This window comes from Muntiacus reevesi, chromosome 3 (assembly GCF_963930625.1).
Source record: "Muntiacus reevesi chromosome 3, mMunRee1.1, whole genome shotgun sequence".
Classification (NCBI taxonomy): domain Eukaryota; kingdom Metazoa; phylum Chordata; class Mammalia; order Artiodactyla; family Cervidae; genus Muntiacus; species Muntiacus reevesi.
This window is the reverse complement of record NC_089251.1, coordinates 252577639-252602859: the sequence shown is the minus strand read 5'-3', so window position 1 is coordinate 252602859 and position 25221 is coordinate 252577639. Positions and strand designations below refer to the sequence as shown.

The following is a 25221-nucleotide window of genomic DNA, read 5'->3' as shown; positions in this document are numbered from 1 at the left end:
ACACCTCAAAATAATGTTTTGCCAGCTGACTGGGCTGGTGAAACATTACCGGGCTCCAAAATTTTCTAACAAATTCAAGCATGATGCAAATGCCACTGGTTCAGGACCACACTTTGAGAACTACTGTAATAGAGAGTACTTCCAAACAAGAGTTCCTAGTTTAAAAAAAAAACTCTCATGGTCTCTGGAAATTCCTTAAAATTCAAGGGCAAGAAGCTAACTTTGCCGATTTAGAAACAAATTCAGTAGCATATAGTAGCCTGCTTAGTATCACCCCTTCATCAGGAATTTCATATATGAAAACTATTCAGCTGTTTCTGTGCCTCTATGACAACAGTAAAAGTGTAACACGAAAATAATAATTGCTGAGGTTGTCAGCTAAAAAATCTTAAATGTCTAAATGACGGTTGGTAGCCACAGAAGGGACAGTCGGACAAGGACAGTTACATCCAAATATAGGCATCACACCTATCACTGAAGGCTAATGTCTGACATTTCTTAAGTAGGACAAAGACCAGAGGAGGATGTTGATGCTACTGGAAGTTTGTATGAATTATACATGATGCACCATTTTAAAATTCGGTGCAAAATTGCCATTTACCCTCTCTAATAGAAGGCATTGTATGAAAAGTGAAGTGCTGGATGAGTAAACACGAGAAGCAACCAATATAATGGATCTTAAGCACACTTCTTTGCACTCTAGCACCTGACAGAAGACAAGCAGGCTTTAAAAGGAAGGCTGGCCTCTGGGAACCCAAGAGAAGCTTTCCTGAACTGGATACCTCAGTACTGTCCATCCAGGCTTCCAAATCAGCAACCAGTTTCTGACATGTACCTTGTAGATTTCATGGCTTTTACCTTTAACCCCTTGATGCTGGAGCAGTATAAGTGTATATCTGTATTTGGCATTCAACATTGCCTTGGTCCATTTGAGCTGTTAGAATATCATAGAACACCGTGTAACTTTTAGCAGTAAGACAAATTTATTTCTCACAGTTCTAGAAGCCAGGAAGTTCAGGATCAAGGTGCTTGCAGATTTGGTGTCTGGTGAGAGCTGTGTCCTAAGTGGCTGTCTTTTTGCTATAATCTCACATGGTTGAAGGAGAAGGGATGTCTCTGGGGTCCCTTTGATAAGGGTACTAATCCCATTCATGAGGGCTTTACCCTCATGACCTATTCAACCTCCCAAAGGCCCCATCTCCAAACACTATTACCTGCATTCCAGGGTATATAAAAATTCATTTTTTTTCAGTAACCAGAAATACAGAAAACCACTGCCAGACAATGTAATCTACCCTAGAATTTTGCATGTCAAAACTAGAAATTTTTACCATAATTGGGAATTACTAAAGTCACCTGGGAGAATTCATTCATTTATTACTCAGTCAGTAGATACCTATTGAGCACTTCCTATATCCCAGCCATTGTCGTAGGTTCAGGGGATAAAACAATGAAAAGAAAGAGACAGACAGACAGAGTTTTGACCACCAAGGAGTGTCCTTTATAGTTGTGATGAGTTTGGTTTTACCCTATGTCTTCTAGAACCTTGCTGTGTAAAGGACCAAGAGTGCGGGTGTCACTTGAGAAGTGCTGAGAAATGCAGCTTCTCTGTCTACACCCCAAATCTCCTAACACGGAATCTGTATTTTATTTTACAAAATCCCCAGGTGATTTGTATCCACATTAAAATTCGAGAATCACTGCTCTAGAGAACAGAGCCTGAGGCGAGGATTAAAGTTCTGACTTTATTTGAGAGCTCAAGCCCAGGGGAGTACCAGGAAGGGGAAGGGTGGCCGCACAGCTGTGGGATGCCGTGCTGGCCGCTCTGTCCAGATGAGTCTGGGAGGGGCACGGCGGCCCAGTCAGCAGGTACTGTAGGTCTACCTGGCATGTGCATGTGGAATTTCTTCTCCAGAAAGATTGACAGCAGGATCCCTCCTGGCTCTTGCTTTCTTCCGATTGAGGTTCACGCTACTGGGCTTCCCAGGTGGTGCTAGCGGTAAAGGACCCACCTGTCTGCCTCGGGAAGACCCCCAGAGGAGGCCACCACAACCGACTCCAGTGTTCTGGCCTGGAGCATCCCGTGGACAGAGGAGCCGGGTGGGCTACGGTCCACAGGGTCCCAAAGAGTCAGACACGACTGAAGTGATCTAGCATGCATGCGGCCCTGGCAGGTGCCACACCTGTACTTCTTGGTTACGGTGTTCAAGCCTGAAAGGGGAGGCGTGGGCGCAGACCAAGAGAGAGAAAAATAGAAAGGCACGGTTAAGTTTTAATAAGAAGACATGAAGTTGGTGTCTTAAGAGAATGCATTTGGAAAATTCAGTCATAGAAGAGAATAGAAGTGACATTGTCAGTCGGGAGAAACACAGCAACTGGAATGCTGGAGGTTTGAATGTCAGATTTTGTCATCGTGAGTAGCAGTTACTTAAGTCTTTTTTAACGTTGACTAGTCACTCTCTGCTTCCCTGTTTTATGACCTTCTATTGCTCTGGCAACACTCATGGATCTCCACATACCTATTATTTTATTAGGTCCTTCCTCTCCCTGGATTTTTGGTCATTCTTCTCCACATTTTTTGATCCTTGTGGTTCATTTATCAATACCTTCTGGGTCTCAGATATTCAGGTCTATTGCTTCTCATCCGGCATATTGGCCCACACCACATTTATGTCTGTTTGATATCATTGTGCCCATATCCTCATCCTTGAACAAGCTATAAACCAAGTCCAGATAGAACCAAATAATCTGGGCCAGTAAGTCTAGAATAGGTATCAAAGGAGAAACCACAGACCCAGGGTAAGACAGACCCAAGCCCCATGAGACACCCGGGTGCCGGGTTCTCACGCTCTGATAGGTGCGTGCCTTCCATAAGTGCTTCCAATATGGGAAACTCTCATTCGCGTCGACCAGATTCTACTCTGTCTGGAACCTATGTAGATTGTGAAAACATGGCCAATACCTAAATGCCACAGGTAGTTATCCCCAAGTAATGGAAATATAAATTTTCATTTTTATCATTTCTTATGCTTTTCAAATTTTCTCTGATAAAGTTGTATTGCTGTTATAATAAGAAAGAAACTCTTCAATTATTTTTATAAATTAATCTATTTTGTCAAGGCAACTCTTTTAAGAACAGATTAACGAAAAACCAGAATGACACAGCAGCCATTAAATTTTAAATTATTTGCATATTTTATAGACATTCAGTAAATCTTCTTAAACTCCAGTCTAGAGTTTAAAGCAATCTGGATTCCACAGCTTTCAAAATCCAAAGAAGGAATGTCTTTTTCTCACCACAAAAAAGAAGAAATAGATGAAGACTCAGAGAGCAGAAATTGTCCTTCCTAAAGGCAATATTGAACTGCCAAATGACTAATGAAGCATTTCTTAAATGTCTGTGACTCTCATGTACTGGTGAAAATATTACCTAGTCCTACAGTAAGGAGAAGAGCCTTAAAAAAAAGTCAGGGTGTGATGGTGGTCAGCACTAAAGTCCAAACACCTTTTAAGGAGGTGCCCAGTGTCACAGGATACTCTTAACTGTTTTATTTGTTTTTTGCTTTTTTTTTTGAGCAAGAAGAGTCCTTATCAAATTTCTGCTTCACACTCTAACTTCAACGTATAGGCTCCACAATTAGCTGAAATATGCTTTCTACTAGTTGAACATTTGATCAGTTTTGATCAGCACATCAGAAGTAATTTTGTATAAATATAAACAAATATGATTGTGCTTAATTACTCAGTTGTGTCCGACTCTGCAACCCCATGGACTGCAGTCCACCAGGCTCCTCTGTTCATGGGATTTTCCAGGCAAGACTACTGGAGTGAGTTGCCATTTCCTTCTCCAGCAGATCTTCCCAACCTGAGGATCAAACCCATGTCTCCAACAACGCAGGCAGATTCTTTACCAACTATGTCATCAGCAAAGCCCTTAACAGATATATTAGTTTATTTCTAAGAATTTATTGACTCCCAGCTAATACTTATACTTCTTATGCTATTACAAAAAACTATTGTCTCTACTCAGACTTATAAAATAATAGATCCTTATTTTGCAAAAGGGATTTACAGATCAGTTCAAAATTCATTGGTACTAAAAAGCCTCCTGACCCAAATATCAGTGTTCTCTTCAGAAGATTTCACAGATCTTGAGCTGAAATTCCTGTGGAGAAGAAGGAAAAGTTGACTTTCTCACTGTGTTTGCTGCCCTTGTTTACTGGGACACTAGAGGCTTCAGGCCTCTAATACTGTTGATGTTTACTAGATATAAACAGCTATTCCTCTTGAGAATACTATACTTAAGGACATAAATTTGTAATGGCCATTTGTACTCCCTGTAATAATTAAGCTTATTTAATAATGTATGAAAATAAATGCATCTTAAGGGATAAGGAGTAGATTCCTGATTTTTCACATCGAACCAAATCACTCGATAAGTATTTATATAGGTACTTGCCAGTGCACACACTTTTTAAGCATGGGGACCAGCTGTCACCCTAGTTAAAAAATGGAGTATGATATCCCACCTTCATGCCTGACTGCCCATGAATACACTTCAAATCCAAGACCATTTCTTGGTCTCTTCCATTTGGGGGGAAAAAAAACTACTTACTAACAATTGGTTGTCTGAGGAGGCCTTACAAATAGCTGAGAAGTGAAGACAAAGGAGAAAAGGAAAGATATACTCATCTGAATGCAGAGTTCAAAAGAATAGCAAGGAGAGATCTTCCTAAGTGAACAATGCAAAGAAACAGGAAAACACTAGAATGAGAAAGACTAGAGATCTCTTCAAGAAAATTAGAGATACCAAAGGAATATTTCAAGCAAAGATGGGCACAATAAAGGACAGAAACAGTAGGGACCTAACAGAAGCAGAAGATATTAAGAAGACGTAGCAAGAATACACAGAAGAACTATGCAAAAAAGATCTTAATGACCCAGATAACCACAATGGTGTGATCATTTACCTAGCACCAGACATCCTGGAGTCTGAAGTCTAGTGGGCCTTAAGAAGCATCACTACAAACAAAGCTAGAGGAGAAGATGGAATTCTAGCTGAGCTATATCAAATCCTAAAAGATGCTGTGAAAGGGCTGCATTCAATATGCCAGCAAAATTGGAAAACTCAGCACTGGTCACAGGACTGGAAAAGGTCAGTTTTCATTCCAATTCCAAAGAAAGGCAACAGCAAAGAATGTTCAAACTACCACGCAATTGCACTCATTTCACATGCTAGCAAGGAAATGCTCAAAATTCTTCAGGGTAGGCTTTAACAATATGTGAACCAAGAACTTCCAATGTACAAGCTGGATTTTGAAAAGTCAGAGGAACCAGAGATCAAATTGCCAACGTCCTCTGGATCATAGAAAAAGCAAGAGAATTCCAGAAAAACATCTATTTCTGCTTCATTGACTATGCTAAAGTCTTTGACTGTGTGGATCACAACAGACTGTGGAAAATTCTGATAGAGATGGGAATACCAGACCACCTGACCTGCCTCCTGAGAAATCTGTATGCAGGTCAAGAAGCAACAGTTAGAACCATACATAGAACAATGGACTGGTTCCAAATTGGTAAAGGAGTACATCAAGGCTGTATATTGTCCCCCTGCTTCTTTAACTTACATGTAGACTACATCATGTGAAATGCCAGGCTGGATGAAACTCAAGCTGGAATAAAGAGTGCTGGGAGAAATATCAGTAACTTCAGATATACAGATGATGCCACCCTAATGGCAGAAAGTGAAGAGGAACTAAAAAGCTAAAGAGCCTCTGGATGAAGGTGAAAGAGGAGAGTGAAAAAGCTGGCTTAACACTCAGCATTCAGAAAACTTAGATCATGGCATCCAGTCCTATCACTCCATGGCAAATAGATGGGAAATCAATGGAAACAGTGACAGACTATTTTCTTGGCCTCCAAAATCACTGCAGTTAGTGACTGCAGCCATGAGTTTAAAAGATGCTTGCTCCTTGGAAGAAAAGGAATGTCAAACCGTAACAGCATATTAAAAAGCAGAGACATTACTTTGCCAACAGAGGTCCATCTAGTCAAAGCTATGGTTTTTCCAATAGTCATGTATGGATGTGAAAGTTGGATCATAAAGATGGTTGAGAGCCGAAGAATTGATTCTTTTGAACTGTGGTGTTGAAGAAGACTCTTGAGAGTCCCTTGAAGTACAAGGAGATCAGACCAGTTAATCCTAAAGGAAATCAACCCTGAATATTCATTGGAAGGACTGATGCTGAAGCTGAAGCTCCAATACTTTTGCCACTTGATGTAAAGAGCCGACTCATTGGAAAAGACCCTGATACTGGAAAGATTGAAGGCAGGACAAGGGGATGACAGAAGACGAGATGGTTGGCTGGCATCACTGACTCATTGGACATGAGTTTGAGCAAGCTCTAGGAGATGCTGAAGGACAGGGAAGCCTGGTGCACTGCAGTCCATGGGTCATAAAGAGTCAGACGCTACTTAGCAACCGACAGCACTCCCAGTTGGTGATTCTAATGAAAATTTCAGTTGTCTCATGTTTAGGAAATATCTCTTCAATAGGTAGTTAACTTGAGTTGTTTTATAAGCCAAAGCACTATGACAGATGAAAAAGCACAGGAAGAGTCTGTCTTGATGTCCTATTTTAATCAGAATTAAAAAGAGAAATAAATGGAAAGTAGACACTGCAGAATTAAGAATCATAAAGTATTTCTAGCCTGCCTAAGAGTGGTAAGTAAAGTGGTATGTGCTGGAATTAAAAGATTTATATATTTGAAATAACTATGTCCAACATGTCAAAATAGATTGTATTTTTAAAAAAATCATACTGTGTGCTTTAAACATGCTTCTATCAGGCACTTGCATGGGTAAGGGGCTTTGTTATATAAAAGGTATAAAGAACACTGGTTCCAACAGATATGGAGTTGGAAAAGAATATGATTACTTCTTAAAATATGCAATGTAGAAAACAAATCACTTCACAATTATGTACCTTGTCCAAGAAGAAAACATTATTTCCCTTTTGCTGCAGAATATAAACTGCTTTGGATTGAGTTTTAAAATGTGTGCAGGCTCAGTGACATTTTACAATTTTAAATGTTAGAATACTCTTTGGAAATTTTGAGACATTCCCTCCAGAAACCACTTTGACAAGGAGAGCAGACAAGAAAAGTTTCCTCAAAAACAATCTTGCTGTTTTACTTTTCAACAAATTAAAATATGTATAGAATAAACCCTATAGTATAGTTATATATTTTTCATATATAGAATAGTTATAGTAATAAATTTTTACAACATATAATAGTTTACTTTGTAAAAACTCTCTGGATGCTATGACTTACTGGAGAAGAGGGCAACAGAGGATTAGATGATTGGATGTCAGCACTGACTCAGTGGACGTGAGTTTGAACAGACTCCAGGAGATGGTGAAGGAAAGGGAGCCTGGTGTACTGCCGTCCCTGGGGTCACAAAGAGTCGGACACAACTGAGTGACTGAACAACAATAGCTGGTTTATTATTTGCATTTGAATTTATATGATGAACAGAATTCAGAAATTTTTACCAACATAAATGCTTTTTAGTTATAGGAAGAGTTGATGGATGTGGATTCTAACTAGTTATTTCTTGTCAATTCAAAATTTCTAGCTAATAGGGCAGTTATTTTATTGGGATAGAATTACTTTTATTTTTTCTTTCAGTTCCACCCTTTATTTAGATTACATCTTTTTCTAGTCATAATTAACCCCTTCTTAGAAATCCACTTTTTTAATGTACATTTTTATAATCTGCCCTACACCTTTAGGATTTTCTTTTTTTTTTTTTTTTTTTTGTCCTTTGGCAATTTTTCCAGTTGATTTTTAAACTTAAAAGTCTCTGTGAGCTCACATTGATATCTCCCACAGTGCCAATCCTTACAGAAAGCTTTCAATAAAAGAGTTCTGAATGGACTCGGCTTTTTTAAAATGGATCACAAATTACCAAAGAGGCATTTTCTGAAGAAAGACTCGCATTTAACTCCTGATAAATATTGGTGTATGTTGTTGAATTTTTAAAAGAGAGTTGTTGCAGTTCAGGTAGGGAGGGAGTAAGGAAGAAGTACTGGACTAAAAAGAACTGAACTCCAGTAGGCTCCATCAGAAAATAGTCCTGTGAGCTTTCCCAAATAACCAACTGCTGTCATCCTGCCTCTGCTTGGCCTGCTTCATGGGATTGTTGCTTACAGTCACATGAGATAATGTATGGGATAACACATTGAGTACTAAAAAGTACCGTGAAAATAGGCAGTATGATTACACTATGTCTTAACCACGGCACACTGAACGTTATAAAATAATATTTTCGTTCTAAGGTCCTTGGCCATTGCATTATGTTGGAATGGAAAAAATTTTTTCTTTAGAGAGATTGAGACCCTAGAAAAAATTTTCTTAAAAATAAAAGATTTAGGATTTACCAGTGCTTTTACGTTGATCTGTGGGCTTCCCTGGGGGCTCAGTGGTAAAGAATTCACCTGGCAACGTAGGAGACACAGGTTTGATCCTTGGGTCAGGAAGATCCCTTGGAGAAGGAAAAGGCAAGCCACTCCAGTGTTCTTGCCTGGAGAATCCCACAGACAGAGGAACCTGGTGAGCTGTAGTCCATGGGGTCACAAAAGAGTTGGACACGACTTAGCTACTGCTGCCGCTGCTGCTAAGTCGCTTTAGTTGTGTCCGATTCTGTGCGACCCCATAGACGGCAGCCTGCCAGGCTCGCCCGTCCCTGGGACTCTCCAGGCAAGAACACTGGAGTGGGTTGCCATTTCCTTCTCCAAAGCATGCATGCATGCTAAGTTGCTTCAGTCGTGTCTGACTCTGTGTGACCCCCATGGAAAGCAGCCCACCAGGCTCCTCCGTCCACGGGATGCTCCAGGCAAGAATACTGGAGTGGGTTGCCATTTCCTTCTCTGACTTAGCTACCAAACAACAACGAACTTTGAACTAGATCGCAGCATACCCAGATTGTTTTAGGAGGGTGCTTTGGAAGATTGTACTAACATCAGCTAACACAGAGGGAGTATGTGCACTCTGTCAAGCCCTGGGTTGACAGCTTAGGGCACATTGTCTCATTTAATCCTCAACACTGCCCTATAAAGGTGAGCAGTACTACTGAATTCAATTTGTAGGTGAGGAAATTGTAGCTTAGATAGACTAATGTGTCTAAGGCTATAAGATCAAAAGGTGCAGAACCAAACCTGAATCTACATTTGTTTTACTACCAAACCAATGCTCATTTGTTCTTCTTTGGCCTGGCAATGCTATTAGCTAAAGCCCAACCAATTTTCTAGCAATCCAGATCCATGAGGGAGAAAATTAAATGGTAAGAATTATATTATTTAATATCAAATTAATTTGAAGATACCTATGGAATCACATGGATCTTTAGAGGTAGTTAAGGAAAATTTTGGCATCTTTCAAATAAAGAGTTTTAAAAATAATAATGAGGAAAATTAAATAGCAAAATAAACTTATTTAATGAGTTATTGCTTAAGACATGCCTGTTAGCAATGCATGAATTTTCCAAATATATAATTTATGTCATAATATCAGGATTTTGTTCTCTAATGTAACATTTGAATTATGATAACTTCCATTAAGAAAATAATAACACTCCAGTTGAAAAATCATTCTTGCTTTCCAGACTCTCATATATTGGCAATATGTATGATATTTTGTCTTGAAAAATTGCAGAGTAGTTATCATTATAGAGAAGGCAAAAAATTTAATTTACAACTAGGTGGGCTAAAAGAGAAATGTATTCTAACATTTAAAATTGCAAGTCCAATTTGGTAGCCAGGTGATTTGCTAAGTAGAATATTTATAATTATTGTAACACTTTTTAAAAATATGAAAAAGCTTGCATGTTTTATTTTGGCTAATGAGACTGAGTAAATAATTGTTCAATGTCTTAAAAATAAGCACATAAAAATGCTGTGATCCTAATTGCTCATTTTATTAGTGGACATTTTTAAGTATTGCATAAATATCTTCTCAGAATGTTTCCTAATGAAGTCTCATACAGTTTACAAAATAAAATAACTACTACTAAAGTGAACCTAAGAAGTATGTCAGTGGTCAGTAATCCTATAAATCCTTATATACAATATTTGTGTTATATCTATTCTTTGTTTTAGAACTTACTGTAAAGACATTTAGTTTTATTTGTTGATATAGACTTTATGTATACCTCTCATCAATGCGATGAGAATTGTAGGTAAAAAAAAAAAAAGTGGTAAAAATGGGAATCATTTGGATCCTGCCCTGCAATCTGTTTCTTATTGACTCCTTGCACCTTGTCATCATAACAGATATAGCAATTCATAGCTTTAAATGGAGAAATAGATAATGAAAAAGTAAACTGTCCTAATAACATATTTGGGAGAAAAAATGTTTAAAAACTTTTTTCTTTTGATCATGACATTTTAGTATAATAATATTAATGGCTCTGTTGATTCTAAGGGACCTTGTAGCAATTGACCCCAAGAAATATTTGTAATGGATGTATTTCAATTAATACAACATTTCAAGTAACTCAGAATTATGCACTTCTGTCATAACTGTCTCATAAATTCAAGTGGTGAATGCGAGTTTGAAAGAAGATTCTTCAAATCACTTAGACACAAGGCAAAATTACATTTCTACATCAGATTCTTTTTTTCACATAATGCCAGAGCTTTTAAAAAAAACAGAATCAGCAATATAAAACTGTTATCATACATAGATTTAGAAACTTTATGTACAACTTATGTTAGAAGTCAGAAAATTGTTTATTCCATACCTGTTATCTAGTTTTATAAAGGCTTAAAAATGGCAATCCTAGATAATAACCAAGAATTTTATACATGAAATGAATATTTTATTATTGCTTTGGGATAGTTTCAGAATTTACTTAGTGAACTTCAAAATCTTTTTCTTTATCCAGACTAAAACCTAACCCTTCCTCAGCACAAAGATATCAAATGAGCTAGCAGCATCCCCAAACCTAAATGTAATTTCTAAATGTTGGCAAAGAATTATACCCAGAATCTCTAATGCTCTCAAAGGACCGTAACACTGTGCCATTATATCTTGTGTATTCAAAGAAAATGGTGCTGACTGGAATACCCAAATGGGTTATATGCCTTCATTCGTCCAAGAATGTCTGTGTTTATAATTTACCTTCACCTTGTCATTTATTTTTTCTCTTTCTATCCACATACAGTCATGAATCTTTTGAGAAACTCAGCTGCACTTCAGCATTTCCTTCTCCAGTGGGAGTTTAAATGCTGTTATTATGTAGGGAAAGTGAAAGTTGGAAACATTTTCCCTAAATGGAATGTGGGTCTTTTCTATGAGAGTGGTATAATTCTGAAAACTTTTGTTGGGCATTCTCCACATGCCGGTTTCAGTGATGGAGGAAGAAAAAGAAATAATACAAGATTGGTTCTTGCCTTCAAGTATCTCCTGGTGTAGTCGTCAAGATTGCTATAAAAACAAGCAGCATCCTACAAAACAAGAAATGCAAGATAGTCACTTTAGTTAAGCAATTTAAATGGCTCTGCCCCTTTGTCGAACCAACATAAAGAATTATGCTACTGATGCTTTCAGTTTAAAGGAGTATTCCTGGACAAAGATTCGAGATAGAAAATGTTTGATCTAAAAGATACAGAAATAGAAAAGAAAATAAATAAATAAATAAAAGATACAGAAATAGATACATAATTCACCAGACTCCCATATTCAGATAAATATTTTTCTCATCAGAGTAGCTACCTAAGGAAGCTAATGCAGTACTCCTTTGATTAGAACATTTTAGAATTTCCTCTGGTTGACTTTTCTTTAATTTCATATTAAAATAGTATTTTGAAGAAATGCCACATAGTTTTCAAGTGCTGTGTTTGGTTTCTGATATGTGGAGTTAGTTTCTTTCTTGAGATCAGCATTAGAGTTCAGAATGGATCTGTTACTCCTTGACCCTTAGGTTGGAAGGCATTCATTAGTGACAGTGGCTGGGTCCTACAATAAATCTGGTCTAGGATGGAAGACTGGCACAAATAAAGACAGATTCTGTTTAGAATTGTTTTCACTTAGGGTTTCTAATGAACCAGCAAACAGCACAACAAATGTGAGACTGAGGTACAGGTAAGTGGAGACACTTTCTGATGTTCCCTTCCTTGGGAGGGGAGGCGCTTTCAAAGAGGTCAGGGCGGTCCACACACCATGAGGAATCTGCTTGGACAGACCGAGTCAGAACTTCTCTCACAGGCTGTGAGGCTAGGAGAAGGGTGTTTATCTGTCATGATAGCAGGAATTTCTTCCTGAATCACCATTATTTACTCTTCTTTTTACTGAGTCATCAAACAACTGCTATCAGTCTTCAGAATGGTATTTAAATTTCCAAAGAGGCCACTTTGCTGAATCCTGTGGTTGATTTCATCACTGCCGGGATAGTGGTTTAATAACTGAGTTGATTTTGTCATCCAAAGTAGTTATTGGGCACCCAGTTTGGAGAGAATATTATACTGACATGGAATGCCATAATATTTAGATAATATAGAATCTCCTTTAATGGAGATATTTTAACAGAAAAGAAAGTTTAGGTAGAAAACAGTTCCATACAAAACCATACAGAGTATTCCTATTTTTTAATTATTTGGGGAAAATACTAGGTAGAGAAGTTTAAAAAGAATCGCTCTAAGTTCTGCCCATTAGTTTAGCTGTGACTAAGAAATGTTAGCTATTAGTTGAAATCAAACATTTGGATGCTCTGTCTTTGGCATGACAGCATGTAACGTAAGCTTATCAGGAATTCTCATTTCATTGCTATTAATTTTTGTTATTTTAAATACTTTCCATCCACATGTACTTGGCACTAAGATATATAAAGAAGTGAATACCTTAGCTTTTTTAAAATCAGAAAATCTGAGTTTAGCCTCAGCTTTGAAACAGCAGAGTTTTGAGCAAGTCCCTTAACCTTCCTGGAGGTCAGTTTCTCAGTTTATAAAGTGGGTGTTTTTGAACCACAAACCAGTTTACCAGTAATCAGATCACTCAAGAGATTCTATAGAAGATAGACATGTAATAGCGAGGCGGTTGGTTGGAAAAGTCAAATACCATCTGTTACTCAAAAGGTCTAAATACCTACTCATTCCTATAGAGGTGTTTTGTTATCTGTCAACACACATATACACAGTAGTTGCTAACACAATTATTAAAACATTCTTTTACTCATTTACTTTCTACCTTTTGTCAAATAATGTGCTTCCCCATAATCCAGATAAGCAATGATTCCTCATATCTTTTAGAATTCTTCACAACAATATCCTCAGGAATCATTTCCTTCTTTACACTCTAAATACTAAAGGCATTTAACATAAAAATATGTTTCTTATAGCAGTGTGTGCTCACTCACTCATTCTTGATTGACTCTTTGCAACCCTTTGGATGATAGCTCTCCAGGTTCCTCTGTCCATGGAATTTTCCAGGCAAGAGTATCAGAGGGGTTGCCATTTCCTCCTCCAAGGATCATCACAGTCCAGGGATCCAACCCGTGTGTCTTATGTATCCTGCATTGCCAGCAGATTCTTTATTCCTGAGCCATCAGGGAAGCCCTGCTTATATCTATATGTCTTTTTTTTATGATTGTGAACCATAAGAATTAATAAGCTCTTTTTAGAAGGGTGAACACTAATTCTAATTTTTCAAAGTACCAAACAGCTCAATATTAGAAGATACCAGTTGTTATGCAGACAGAACCTTAAGTGCATGGAATTCATTATGGCATTTATTACACTTGATGCTATTTTTACAATCCAAATTCAAAACTATGGTAATGTGTAATATCATTAGCTCCATAGTATAACAACTATTAGCATCTCTCATTAAAAAAATCAGCCAATACTGCACCCTAGGAGGCATCACCACAGTGGAACAGGTGACTCAGCCATGGCAGGGGAGGCAGTTGAGTTAGTTGCAGGCATGATAAGAAAACAAGCTCATTTTAATGGATTTTAGATTTGGTTGTATTTTTAAGATATCTTCTTGAAAACATTTTAAGATTTACCAATATTATTTTGAGTTCTTATAATTTAGATTTATAGAATACCTTCCATCCCAAAGAATCGAATACAGTCTAATACAGAAGCACTTTACTAACCACATAGTAGTTTGCAACAGGGTAATACTGCAGTTACCATGGCAACTACATTATAACTCTTTTCACTAACTTGAATTTTTTTTTTTTTTAAGATTCTCTCTTCATACTGACATTTTCAATGCTTGAGCTGTAGTGAAGATGATTTTTACATTTTCACACTGTGAAAAGTTGAATTAATTTTTTCAAAGGGTTTTGTGCTTGTTGAATTTTTTGTATCAAAATACTTAAATTTACAACTTGCTGGTCAACTCAAGAGAAAAAGGCTCATGGGGGACTTCCCTGATAGTCTAGTGGCTAAGATTCCAGCCTCTCAATGCAGGAGGCCCAGGTTCGATCCCTGGTCCGGGAACTGGGTCCTACATGCTGCAACTAGGCGTTCGCATGCCACAACTATAGCTCCCACATGCTGCAATGAAGATCCTTAGTGCCACAACTAACACCTAGCACAGCCAAATAAATACATTAATACATTTTAAAGGCTTATGAAGCAATAATGTTATCTAGATTTTCCCCTAACTGTAAGACACATACATAATATTTACCTCATGTTTTTTTATGAAAAATTTCAGTGTGCCCAAGCCACATTAAAATGCAAAATAAAATGCTGTTGGGATTTAGTTTTTATCAAAAGGACCCATGAAAGACTGGCACAAAAATAATGTATAATAGTTGTGTGATAAGCTGAGATGAAGTGGCCACAGGAAAAGTAATGGAGGAAACATGAAAGGCTAATAGAAACTTATTTTCAAGAGTGAAGTACTGGCTTTGGCAAGAAAACTGTGAAGGATACAAATCGACTTTGCCTTTTCTGTCATCAGCATCATATTAAGCCATGCCCATGTCCAACATAGGTGCTAATGTATACATTTTATCTGTAAAATACAAACAGTAGTACCTGCTTTATAGATACTGACTCCTACTGAACTATGTTAGTGGTGCTGCACTGTTTAAGATAAGGTGATACACGGAACCCACAATAAAAATACTAAGCACCAGATGTGGTTAAAAACACAAGAACCAAGAAAAGTCAAGAACAAAAACCAAGGGAAATAGGATCTTTCTGAAAGGACAGGTTAGGGTTTCCCAGGTGGCGCTAGTGGTAAAGAACCTGCCTGCCAATGCAGGAGACATAAGAGATGCAGGTTCAATTCCTGGGTCAGGAATATCCCCTGGAGGAGGGCATTACAATCCACTCTGGTATTCTTGCCTGGAGAATCCCGTGGACAGAGGAACCTGGCAGGCTATAGTCCATAGGGTTGCAAAGAGTCAGACATGACTGAAGCGACTTAGTACAAAGGGATAGATACCTGGAAATGGGGTACTGCCATTATGATTAAATGAAAATGTAGAAATGGCACTGGAATTAGGAAGTGGCTGGAGGTTGGAAGAATTTTGAGGACCATGGTAGAAAAATCTTAGATTGCCTTGAACAGACTCTTAGAAATATGGACTTTGAAGATGCTGCTGGTGGGGGTACAGTAGGAAGTGAGAACAAATTAGGAACTAGAAGACAGGAGATCTTTGTTATATAATGGCAAAACTCAATGGAATTGTACCCTTCAGTTACATTAAAACTTGTAAAAGGTGAGTGGGTATATCTTATTAAGGAAAATTCCAAGCAAAATGAAGATGTGCCCTGCTTCTTGCTGATTAAAGCAAAATGCAAGAAGAGAGATACAAGTTGAAAGAAGAACTTAAAAAGGAACTAGGGTATGATAATTTGGGATACTCTCATTCTATTCAGATGAAAAAAATGCTAAAATTAAGAGATTACCTCTGAAAGTATAGTATATTAAAATAAAGACCAAAGGTATGGCTATACCACCATATACAACCATCTTTGCTGTAACCTTTGAAAGATGAAAAGATCAGGGTGTTCAGTCATAAGAGATTAATGTTATACATCAATTAAATTAGAGATCTTCCAGAAATCTGTTTGGCCCTCAGTCATCTCAACAAGAGCCAAAGATAGAGAAAGGATTATCTCAAAAAGTTTTGTGGATGTAGCTTCTTTCTGATGGAGTATTGCTGTGCCATCCACAAGAAATCCACAAAGTTCTTAAGAAAATTATATCAGCAGAGACACTACCAATTTTTGAATGGAAAGAAACAGAGTACAAAATGAAGAGAGGCTATTTGGACTCCAAAATTCTACCTATAGGAAGTAGGTTGATAGACTACAGTTGCACACATATGCTACTGTTCATGAAAAAGGGAGGATGGCTCAGAGAGCAGAACCAGTAATCCAGGATGGCTCAGAGAGCCTCTAGATAAGAAACTACATCTTGATTCTGGCCTTGTCAGGCCCCAAGCACAGAACCCAGTCAAGCTCACGCAAACTTCTTACCTATGGAACCATGAGATAATAAATAAATGTTGTTCCAAGCCCATAAGTTTGTTGATAATTTGGTATGTAGCAATAGAATCACTAGATTCTCTAAAAGATTCTAAAGAGTTTAGCTCATATAGTTCAAAAGAGAGAGAGAAAAAAAAAGGTTTCTAGGATTTTATGTATACTCCTAAACTGTTTACAAAAGATTTGCTCTGGAAATGTCTTTTAAATGCTATACTATCTATATGGTGTCTATAGAAATGCAGTTTTTAAGCTTTCCAGGAAGGAATAAAGGAAGTTTACACAGCTGTTAAACAACCCACGGTTTCCCACACAGAAGCCTAACTATTTAAACTAAAAAGACCGAGGAAAGCTTTTTTACTTAAAAAAGCCAAATTCTTTGTTTTGAAAGTAGTAACAAAGATCAGATAGTTAAAGGATGATTTTTCCTTTGAATTGTCCTAATTTCAGGTTTAAATTGTTTTTAAGTGATAGTTTTTACTTTTTACAATATAAGTTCTGTTTAGTGATTAACGCTAAATGAAGATAAAAATCAGGTTATTATTTTTCATTGACATTTATTTTATGCTTGTATAAAAGTTGTTTTATTGTGATATCATAAACCCTCAGTCTGTGAGTCATATTGCAAGAGTTCACCTTTATCCCTTGAGACAAGGGCTTTGTATCACAGTTTGAATAAGATATTGTTGTCCTGAGATGAGAGTGCTACTTAACAAGCATGTTTTGGCATCGCACCTCCTCTTTATCTGAACTAGCTTCAAAAATACTAATGTCAAAAATAACATCAGCTTACAATGGACTTGCAGCAGTGATGGTAGTTTTAGCAACTGAATCAACCTTAGGCTAAGTGCCAGTAGCTGGCTCAAGTCATATTTTAGGATATTATCTTCTGTGACTTACACTCAGAACACTGGGGCTTAGATGGAGGCAGTCACAAAGAAGACTAGAAGCCAGTGGTGGTGAACAGTCTCTTCCCTGCTGTACCATACACAAAAAAGTAGGTATGATAAAGTGTATGTTGATGAGATGACAGTGACTAAATGAGCAGAGCTGCCACTGGAGAGCAGTGGACCCTTTACAATTGCTGTGAGCTCTGTTCATTAATGACACCTGACAGAATTAACCACCTCTTATTCTAATATTTATTCAGATTTATTTGTGTTACTGCCAAATGAAGTTGAAATTAGAATTGGTTAATAACAATAACAAATTAAACAAACTACTAACCTATACTAGTAGGCAAAGGGCTCAAAAGAAAATAAGAAGTAAGTCACTCAAGCAGCAAAGTGACTTTTTTTTTAACCTTTACCTTCTTCTAGTAAATGGTCTTATTTTCTTTGGTCTTTTTGCCCTTTTTTGCCAGCTTTTTCTTTTCAAAGTTGAAATAAATACATCTGGTTGTTTTACTTCCACCCATCCCTTTCCCATCATCACTTATATGACCTGGTAGTGGAAATTATATTTGGAGAATTTGACAACTACACATGTGCTCTTTAACTTAATGATATTAGAAAGATTTTGAAGGAAGATTGTTATAACTAAGGTGATCATTTATCCCAGTTTGCTTAGGACAGTCCCAGTCTGTGCCTATTAATAGCTTCTCCTTTCATTCTCAAAACTCTCCTGGTTTAAATGGTAAATTACATAGTCACCCTAGCTGTAACTAAGCTGGGCAAAAGGATGGTATAGAAAAATGTATGAACTTAATAGCTGGAATTTTGGTAGAACCAAGTTATTAATAACAGCAAGGACAGAATTGCCTTTCTTGGCACTGGGGTCTCTATGTACTCAACAGAACTTTGTCATCTTTTAGGAGTGTTTTCAAGTATTTAAGCATTTTTTTTGTTTGTTTATATGCAAGAAAATTGAATTATCCAGGTTCTTATAGAATTATAATAAATGAAAGGATATTTTTCCATTCAATAATTAAAAAAATATTCCTAACAAAAATTCTTACTGAAATTATATTTTAGAAATATAAATGGAGTTTTAATAAAATGAAATAATGGATTTGAAAAAAAATTAGAGAACACTATTGTTGCTGATAATTTGGAGAGAAGAAAAAGTGTTTAAATGCAAAATATTTAAAATGGTACAGCAAACAGAATAAAATTAGTAGAGTGATGTCTTTTTCAGATAGTTTAATATTCTTTGTCTTATATAATTTTTGAAGGCTATTTTTGTTATGTTTCAGTGTTTATTATAGTTTAAAGAAAATGTTTCTTGTCCCAGACCAGGCTTTGATTCCTACTAACAGCAAGTAACTCATTTTTTATCATAATTTATAGTACATTTTGGATAAATTTAATTGAACCCAGACAAGTTATTTCCTTTGTCTCTTCTTCTAACGATAACTATTTATGGTGAATTGAATAAATAAAGCTTACTGCAAAGAATTGATTTTAGAATCCCCATGTAGGTTGTAACAGACAGTTTTCCCATTTGAAGATTCACAGTGTTTACTTACAATATACTTAGTATAAGGTTTTAGGGATTTTTGAGAGGGCACTAGAGTCTGCTACCAATAAAAATGAAGACATAGAGGAGTAAAATATCTGGTGACTGCCAAAACCCTTCCATAAGCATACAACTTTCAGCTAGAGCCAACATACTTTCAGTTTAACATTTTGTTACCTTGTTAATAATTGATGTAATGCAACAATCCCATCTGGACCATGAAATAATAAGACATAATTCCAAATAATTTTATAATATATTTTTTATGTAAAAAAAATTATCCAACAATCTTACCGTGTACTTTCATTCGGTATTTTTTTCCCCAGTTACCAAATAGTAGCACTTTTACAGGATGAAATTTGCTGTGGGGTTCTGCTGCTGTAAGTATAACAGAGGGTTAATCGCAATGTCATACTTTCATTCTCAGTTTTTAAATGAGGTATACTTATTGCCAAAGTAAAGCATTCTATGAAAATGTGGAGATGCTGTAATGATTGTTATGATTGAATTGTGTGTTTTAGCCATCCAACTTACTGAGACTATTAAATTACAGTGGCCAGTACTATACTTATGAGTTAATAAAATGGCAGTTATTTAAGGAAAGTTTTTTTTCCCCCAAGTAGACATTATGTTTGCCTGTGTGAACAACTAGAGGATGTAGAGCGCTCTTCACTACATCACTGCTGGAAGGTCTACATGTTTCCCAGGAAAAAAAAAAGATGAAAAAGGGAGGAAGAGCAGGTAAAGAGAGATCTGCCAGACTCCAACTTGCCTCATTTTTGAGAGCATTCATAACTGTTTATTCTTCATAAATGGAGTATGCTCAGATTTCAGTGATTTAATTTTTGAAAAGATACTGTTCCTATACAATTTGTAATCTCAAAATAACTAGCCACACTACTGCTAACATGACTACATTTTCTCATTATGTAGCGTGAGATAGGCTCTTGGACTTGTTTTCCACTGAGGATAGAGAAAATTAGCTGTATGACACTTACAGTCACTGGAGTGGAAGGGACCTTTGGGTCCAAGTGGCCTTATGGAATAGACTTGGAGGGAGACCTCAGCTTCAGCCTAACAGCTCTGATGCTTGATAAATCACTGAAAGGCTTTGCCTGGGCCTCAGTTTATCTATTAAGGACAATCTACACATTCCATCATGTCCGATTTATGAGGACAAGAGAGAGAATCTATGTGAACCCCACGGAGAACACGTTCCTAGTGTAACGTATGCAGAACAACGGACAAGTCACAGCAGAAGGAGAGGGCCAGTTGCTTTTATTCTCTACGCTGACACCATAGCACGTGCCGAGGTCACCACTGGGTAGAACAGTCTTGAGGTGCTTCTAAGAAATTAACCCAGCTTAGAAGGGATTAAGTTAAAGTTTCACCAGGGGAGCAACTTTCTAGGGATGATCATTATACAAAGTCTTTTAAGAAGGTTTATAGGAAAAGCATTAGCCAGCCCAATCCCCTGTATCCTACTGCGTTCTATCTGCTTGCTTGAGAGTCATGTCCCTCTAAGCACTTTAATTGCAGTCTGTATTTTCCCAGTCACCAAAATTATGTTCTACTCAAAGTAAAACGTCTTCTAATAGAAATGTTCATCCAAGAACCACAGGGAAGCTGAAGAAATTTCATTTTGGAACTACAGTATACAGATAATACAGAAAGGACTGTGTGAGCATTTTTAATTATGTGGAACAAATAGGAAATATACAGTGAAAAGAATAAAAAAATACTAGCATAAAAAGTTCATATGATTACAAAAAGAGTTTCTAAGAACTTGTATATGTAGATATATATGTGTCTGTACTTATAGGCATAACTTATATTGAAATATTAAATATATCAAGTATATATTCATATATTGTTTCTTGTGAGGAATGAGCCACTTTGGGACTGAGATGTTTTATCTTTGCAATAAGTGGCTGGATAATTAGAAAGTCTCCAAAGTCTCAGTAAACCTTTACTTTCTAGGTTTGTGGTTACCGTCAGTCATCATAAGTAAGTGTGTCAGGTAAACATTTATCTAAAGTGAAAGCTGAAACCATCAAATGATATTTATGTAGTGGTAACCATGTAAAATTCTTCAAAGGGGACAGAAAGAGGATTGTAAAAGGAGAAATAAAGCTAACATTTATTGAGCACTACCACATTCTGGATGGAAAAATAATTGTAATAATAATAGCAACAACAGTAACAACAGTCACAGATAAAACAAGTAAATGGATGCAGGTGAAAGTCTCAGATGCCAGGCTTTGTGCTAAACACCCATGGATACATTGTCTCATATCATACCATGAAATATTAATAAATCCTGACATAATCCCCATCTTACAAATGAGAGACCTGAAACACAGATTCATTCATTTGCCAGACTCTACTGAGGCTATCAAGCTTGTGTTCAAAGCCCAGCTGTCTGTCCTTGGAGTCTGTTCCCTCTCCCACTCAGTTCTGACAACCCTGGAATATGGCATCATCTACTGATGCAGGTATTAGTTTCCCTGTTTAGGGGAAGTTTGGGTGACTTCTCTAGGTTCACACACAGATTCTACAGCAAGGAAGTTAACCCAGCCCTTTTTAAACATGTGCTTTCTGCTATACTAGTCTACATTTCCCCTTTTTAGAACTTTTGTCCGTATAGTGAAAGTTTAATGAATCTTGAATTAGATATCTGATTATATTATATCTGCCTCCCAAAGGAAAAATCAGCAGATCAACACTAGGTTTCACACTAGCAATAAATATTTACATCACAGTAGCATCCGTTTTTTTGTTGTTTCTTTTCCAAATTGGCCTGTTACACAGGTTTCTGCAGGAATCAATTCCTATCACTGACACAAGACAGTTTCACACGTTTCTAAACTTGCTTGCATTGCAGTGACTAAACTGATGGTGTCTCAGTGACATATTTTTTGTTGTTGTTCATGGAGCTGCTAAGATAGAGTAAGGCTTGGTCAATTATTTCTAAACTCTTGGACCCTATAGAAAACATTCTTCATGCATCAGATTCAGTTTCAGTGGAAATAAACAAATAGGAAATAGACATGTAATCTGGACTTTAATTGGGGTGGAAGAGAATGGCTATTTCTCTCCCTTTTTCTGGAGTGCAGGAAATTGCTATGGATTAAAGAAGTGCCAATACAGCCTCCCATTTAGCCCACTTTAGAAATGTACATGTGCTCTCTCTTTCCTTAATCTTCTCTTCTCTACTGGTCTCTTTTCCCTGTGGAATGTGTGTATTTGGGCAGTTCTGACTTGTTTGGATTTGATGGGAGAATAAACTGGAAGCTGGGTCATTCAGTGCTGGGCTCTCTGCTAATACAAGTAGAAATTAAAACAGACCAGAGTCAAACCCCCTGTTCACTTCATGTAAGCCATTGAGCAACTCGAGAGTAATGATGGTTTTTTATTTCCTCCTGGCATTAAGACTGAGAAGCAAACTAACAAGTAACAAGAAAATTCAAAATTAAAGCTGACATGTCTTCCTTAATTTTCCCCAAAGTGTTTGAGTATGGTTGTTATTTAATGCTACTTTGTCCCTTAAATATAGGGTGTACCAGTCAACATATGAAATTGTTTTAGATAATAGAAGTCTGCCTGAAAGCTAAGACCAAAATACGAAAAATATACCAGAGTGGCTGAAAGTGGGGAGTTCTAAAATCCTGAAGTGCAGACTAATGCAGAGCTTTCTCTGAGATGCTAGGTAGGGTTTTACAAGAGTTCCTGTCATTTTGTGATGTTTTCCTTCTTTGTCTACCCCTCGAGCTCAGCCCTACTGTATCATCACATTTTGCTGTTCAGATTCACCACTACTGATGGTGGGTCAGGAATATTATCCATGTACAGAAAGCACAGTGCACTATAACATTTAAAAAATATGGGAAAGAAAAGATGCTTCAGTCACTAGGCATGCTGAACTCAGAGCTGTCAAGCAAATTATGCCAGCCCAGGAGGTCTGCTCAAAGAATCACTGTGGTGTGGCAGGTGATGAATGAGTGGTTTTCATGCCCTCAGGCTCCTTCCCAAGAGAGAGAGACTAAATTGGAAGATGATTTTAGCAAGCATGGTGGGTAAGTCTGACAGAACTCAGATCCCACCTCTTACCTCTACATGCATGAGGAATGATGGCAGGACTGGGTCTTGGCTTGTGGGATGTTCAGTACAGAGATGAAAAAATCATCTTCCTTATTCATTCTGCCTCTTTGAAATGAAAATTTGCTCAAACAGAACAAGATTTCTGATTTAAATCAGAAGCATTGAGGATCCAAAGAAAAGGGCCTGCAAAGTCCTTACCTTTCCAATGGTGGTTAGAGATGGGCATTGAGAAAATGGCACCCAGCTCTTGACCTCACCCCAGAAAGTCAGGGCTTCCCTCATAGCTCAGTTGGTGAAGAATCTGCCTGCAATGCAGGAGACCCAGGTTCGAGTCTTGGATCGGGAAGATCCCCTAGAAAAGGAAATGGCAACTCACTCCAGTATTCTTGCCTGGAGAATCCCATGGACAGAGGAGCCTGGCAGGCTACAGTCCATGGGGTCGCAAGAGCTGGACGCGACTTAGGGACTAAACCACCACCACCAGGAAGTCAAGTCTTCTCGTTTTCAAGCCCGTCAACTCCCAAAGGGATATGAAAGACCACTTTATCTTTTGAGAGAAACTAAATATAGGGCAAGTTTGTTTTACTTCATATTAATAGATTTAGAAATGGAATTTATTATTAGAAGAAACTAGAAATTGAATATTCATTAGTACCCTTGATCCTCTTTTGAGCAGACGACTTGAAAGAAAAGCTGGGTTTGGAAGGAATCTTTTTTAATCTTCTCTTTTTCCTGTGCTTTTGGGGCCAATGTTAAGTTTTGCCATCTGTAGAACATGTTCATTTTAAGTGTCTTACTTATAAGCTTCAGCTCTTTCAGGAAATTGTTTTTTGCTTATGTTACCTAAATGGCAGAAATTGGCTTCCATCTCACATCATCTCTGCATTATTAAAATGCAGCTTGTTGTGCAGAGTTTTAATGGACTCTTTAGGGCCTTTACATATTAATGTTACATACTAAGAACTATTAAAGCATTCCAAATAAAACACATTCACCAGTTAAATGTTCTGTTTGTGATCATGAATGAAAAGGACAAGCTAGTTATTTTCATGGCCATTTGGAAAAAAAAAATTGTCATCTAATACAAACTTAGTCTCCTCATATAAGGCAATGTAATCATATAATTCAAGGAAGTCTAGAATTTATTACTCTCTCCTTTTGATGCTTACCTTTAAATAGTGAATACAAACAAAAACAATTTCAAGCTACTCTTGATTATTTTAGTATGAAGTACTTACAGAAAATTCTTAATCTAAGACAGATTTTTCTTCTGTCAACAAGAAGAATGCGGGTAATTCTTAATTTTTCTTCAGCTGATATGTACTTAGGGATTCTGAACACTTTAAAAATATGTAAATGATAACTGATCAATCAGGTAGAAGAGGCAGAGAGTAGGAAAGAAAATGAGAAAATACATCACTTTAAAATTGTTTGTCTCACTTTCCTCTCTCAATCTGAAAGGAGTACCATTTTCTCATCATATATTTACTCAAATATTTGGTATTAAAGCTTTGTTCAATCAAGGTAGCAACCTATAAAGTTGGGCCCTGGGTACCTACTTTTTAAACAGATGAGGTAGTGTCCCAATATAATGCTGAGAGCTCTAGTTTAAAGTCAGGAAATATCCAGAGTGTTCATTCCCTACGCTGCTTCCCATTAGATGGGTGGCCTATGATGGTTTAGTCATTCAGTTGTGTCCGATTCCATGAGACCCCATGAACTGAAGCCTGCCAGGCTCCTTTGTCCATGGGATTCTCCAGGCAAGAATACTGGAGTGGGTTGCATTTCCTTCTCCAGGGGATCTTCCTGACCCAGATTGGTGGCCTGGAGTAAGTCACATAAATTGTCTGGGCCTATTTCTTCATTGACAGTAATAAGACCTTGGACTAGATTCATTCAACAGATATTTTGTTGTTGTTCAGTTGCACAGTCGTGTTTGAATCTTTGAGACCCCATGGACTGCAGCACGCCAGGTTTCCCTGTCCTTCACCATCTCCCGAAGTTTGCTCAAATTCATGTCCATTGAGTCAGTGATGCCATCCAACCATCTCATCCTCTGTCATCCCCTTCTCCTCCGGCCTTCAATCTTTCCCAGCATCAGGGTCTTTTCCAATGAGTCAGCTCTTCTCATCAGGTGCCCAAAGTATTGA

The 25221-nt window shown here is 37.3% G+C and overlaps 1 protein-coding gene and 1 long non-coding RNA gene across 6 annotated transcripts in view; one reads left to right on the top strand and one right to left on the bottom strand.

The window, feature by feature from the left end:
* ZNF385B (zinc finger protein 385B) overlaps positions 1-25221 on the top strand; it is a 335112-nt gene that overhangs the window by 166213 nt on the left and 143678 nt on the right. Inside the window, exon 1 of one of the 5 annotated variants that reach the window (XM_065931866.1) lies at positions 17492-17510. The exons of the other annotated variants lie outside the window; for them this stretch is intronic. The gene's annotated coding sequence lies outside the window, so the exon portion shown is untranslated. Of the gene's footprint in view, positions 1-17491; positions 17511-25221 lie in introns of those variants that run through there. 5 annotated transcript variants of the gene reach the window in all.
* LOC136165434 (uncharacterized) lies at positions 1931-23399 on the bottom strand. The gene is made up of 3 exons (XR_010662514.1): positions 23270-23399; positions 11456-11509; positions 1931-2211 (listed from the first exon to the last, which is right to left on the bottom strand). It is a non-coding gene; the product is annotated as an uncharacterized lncRNA (long non-coding RNA).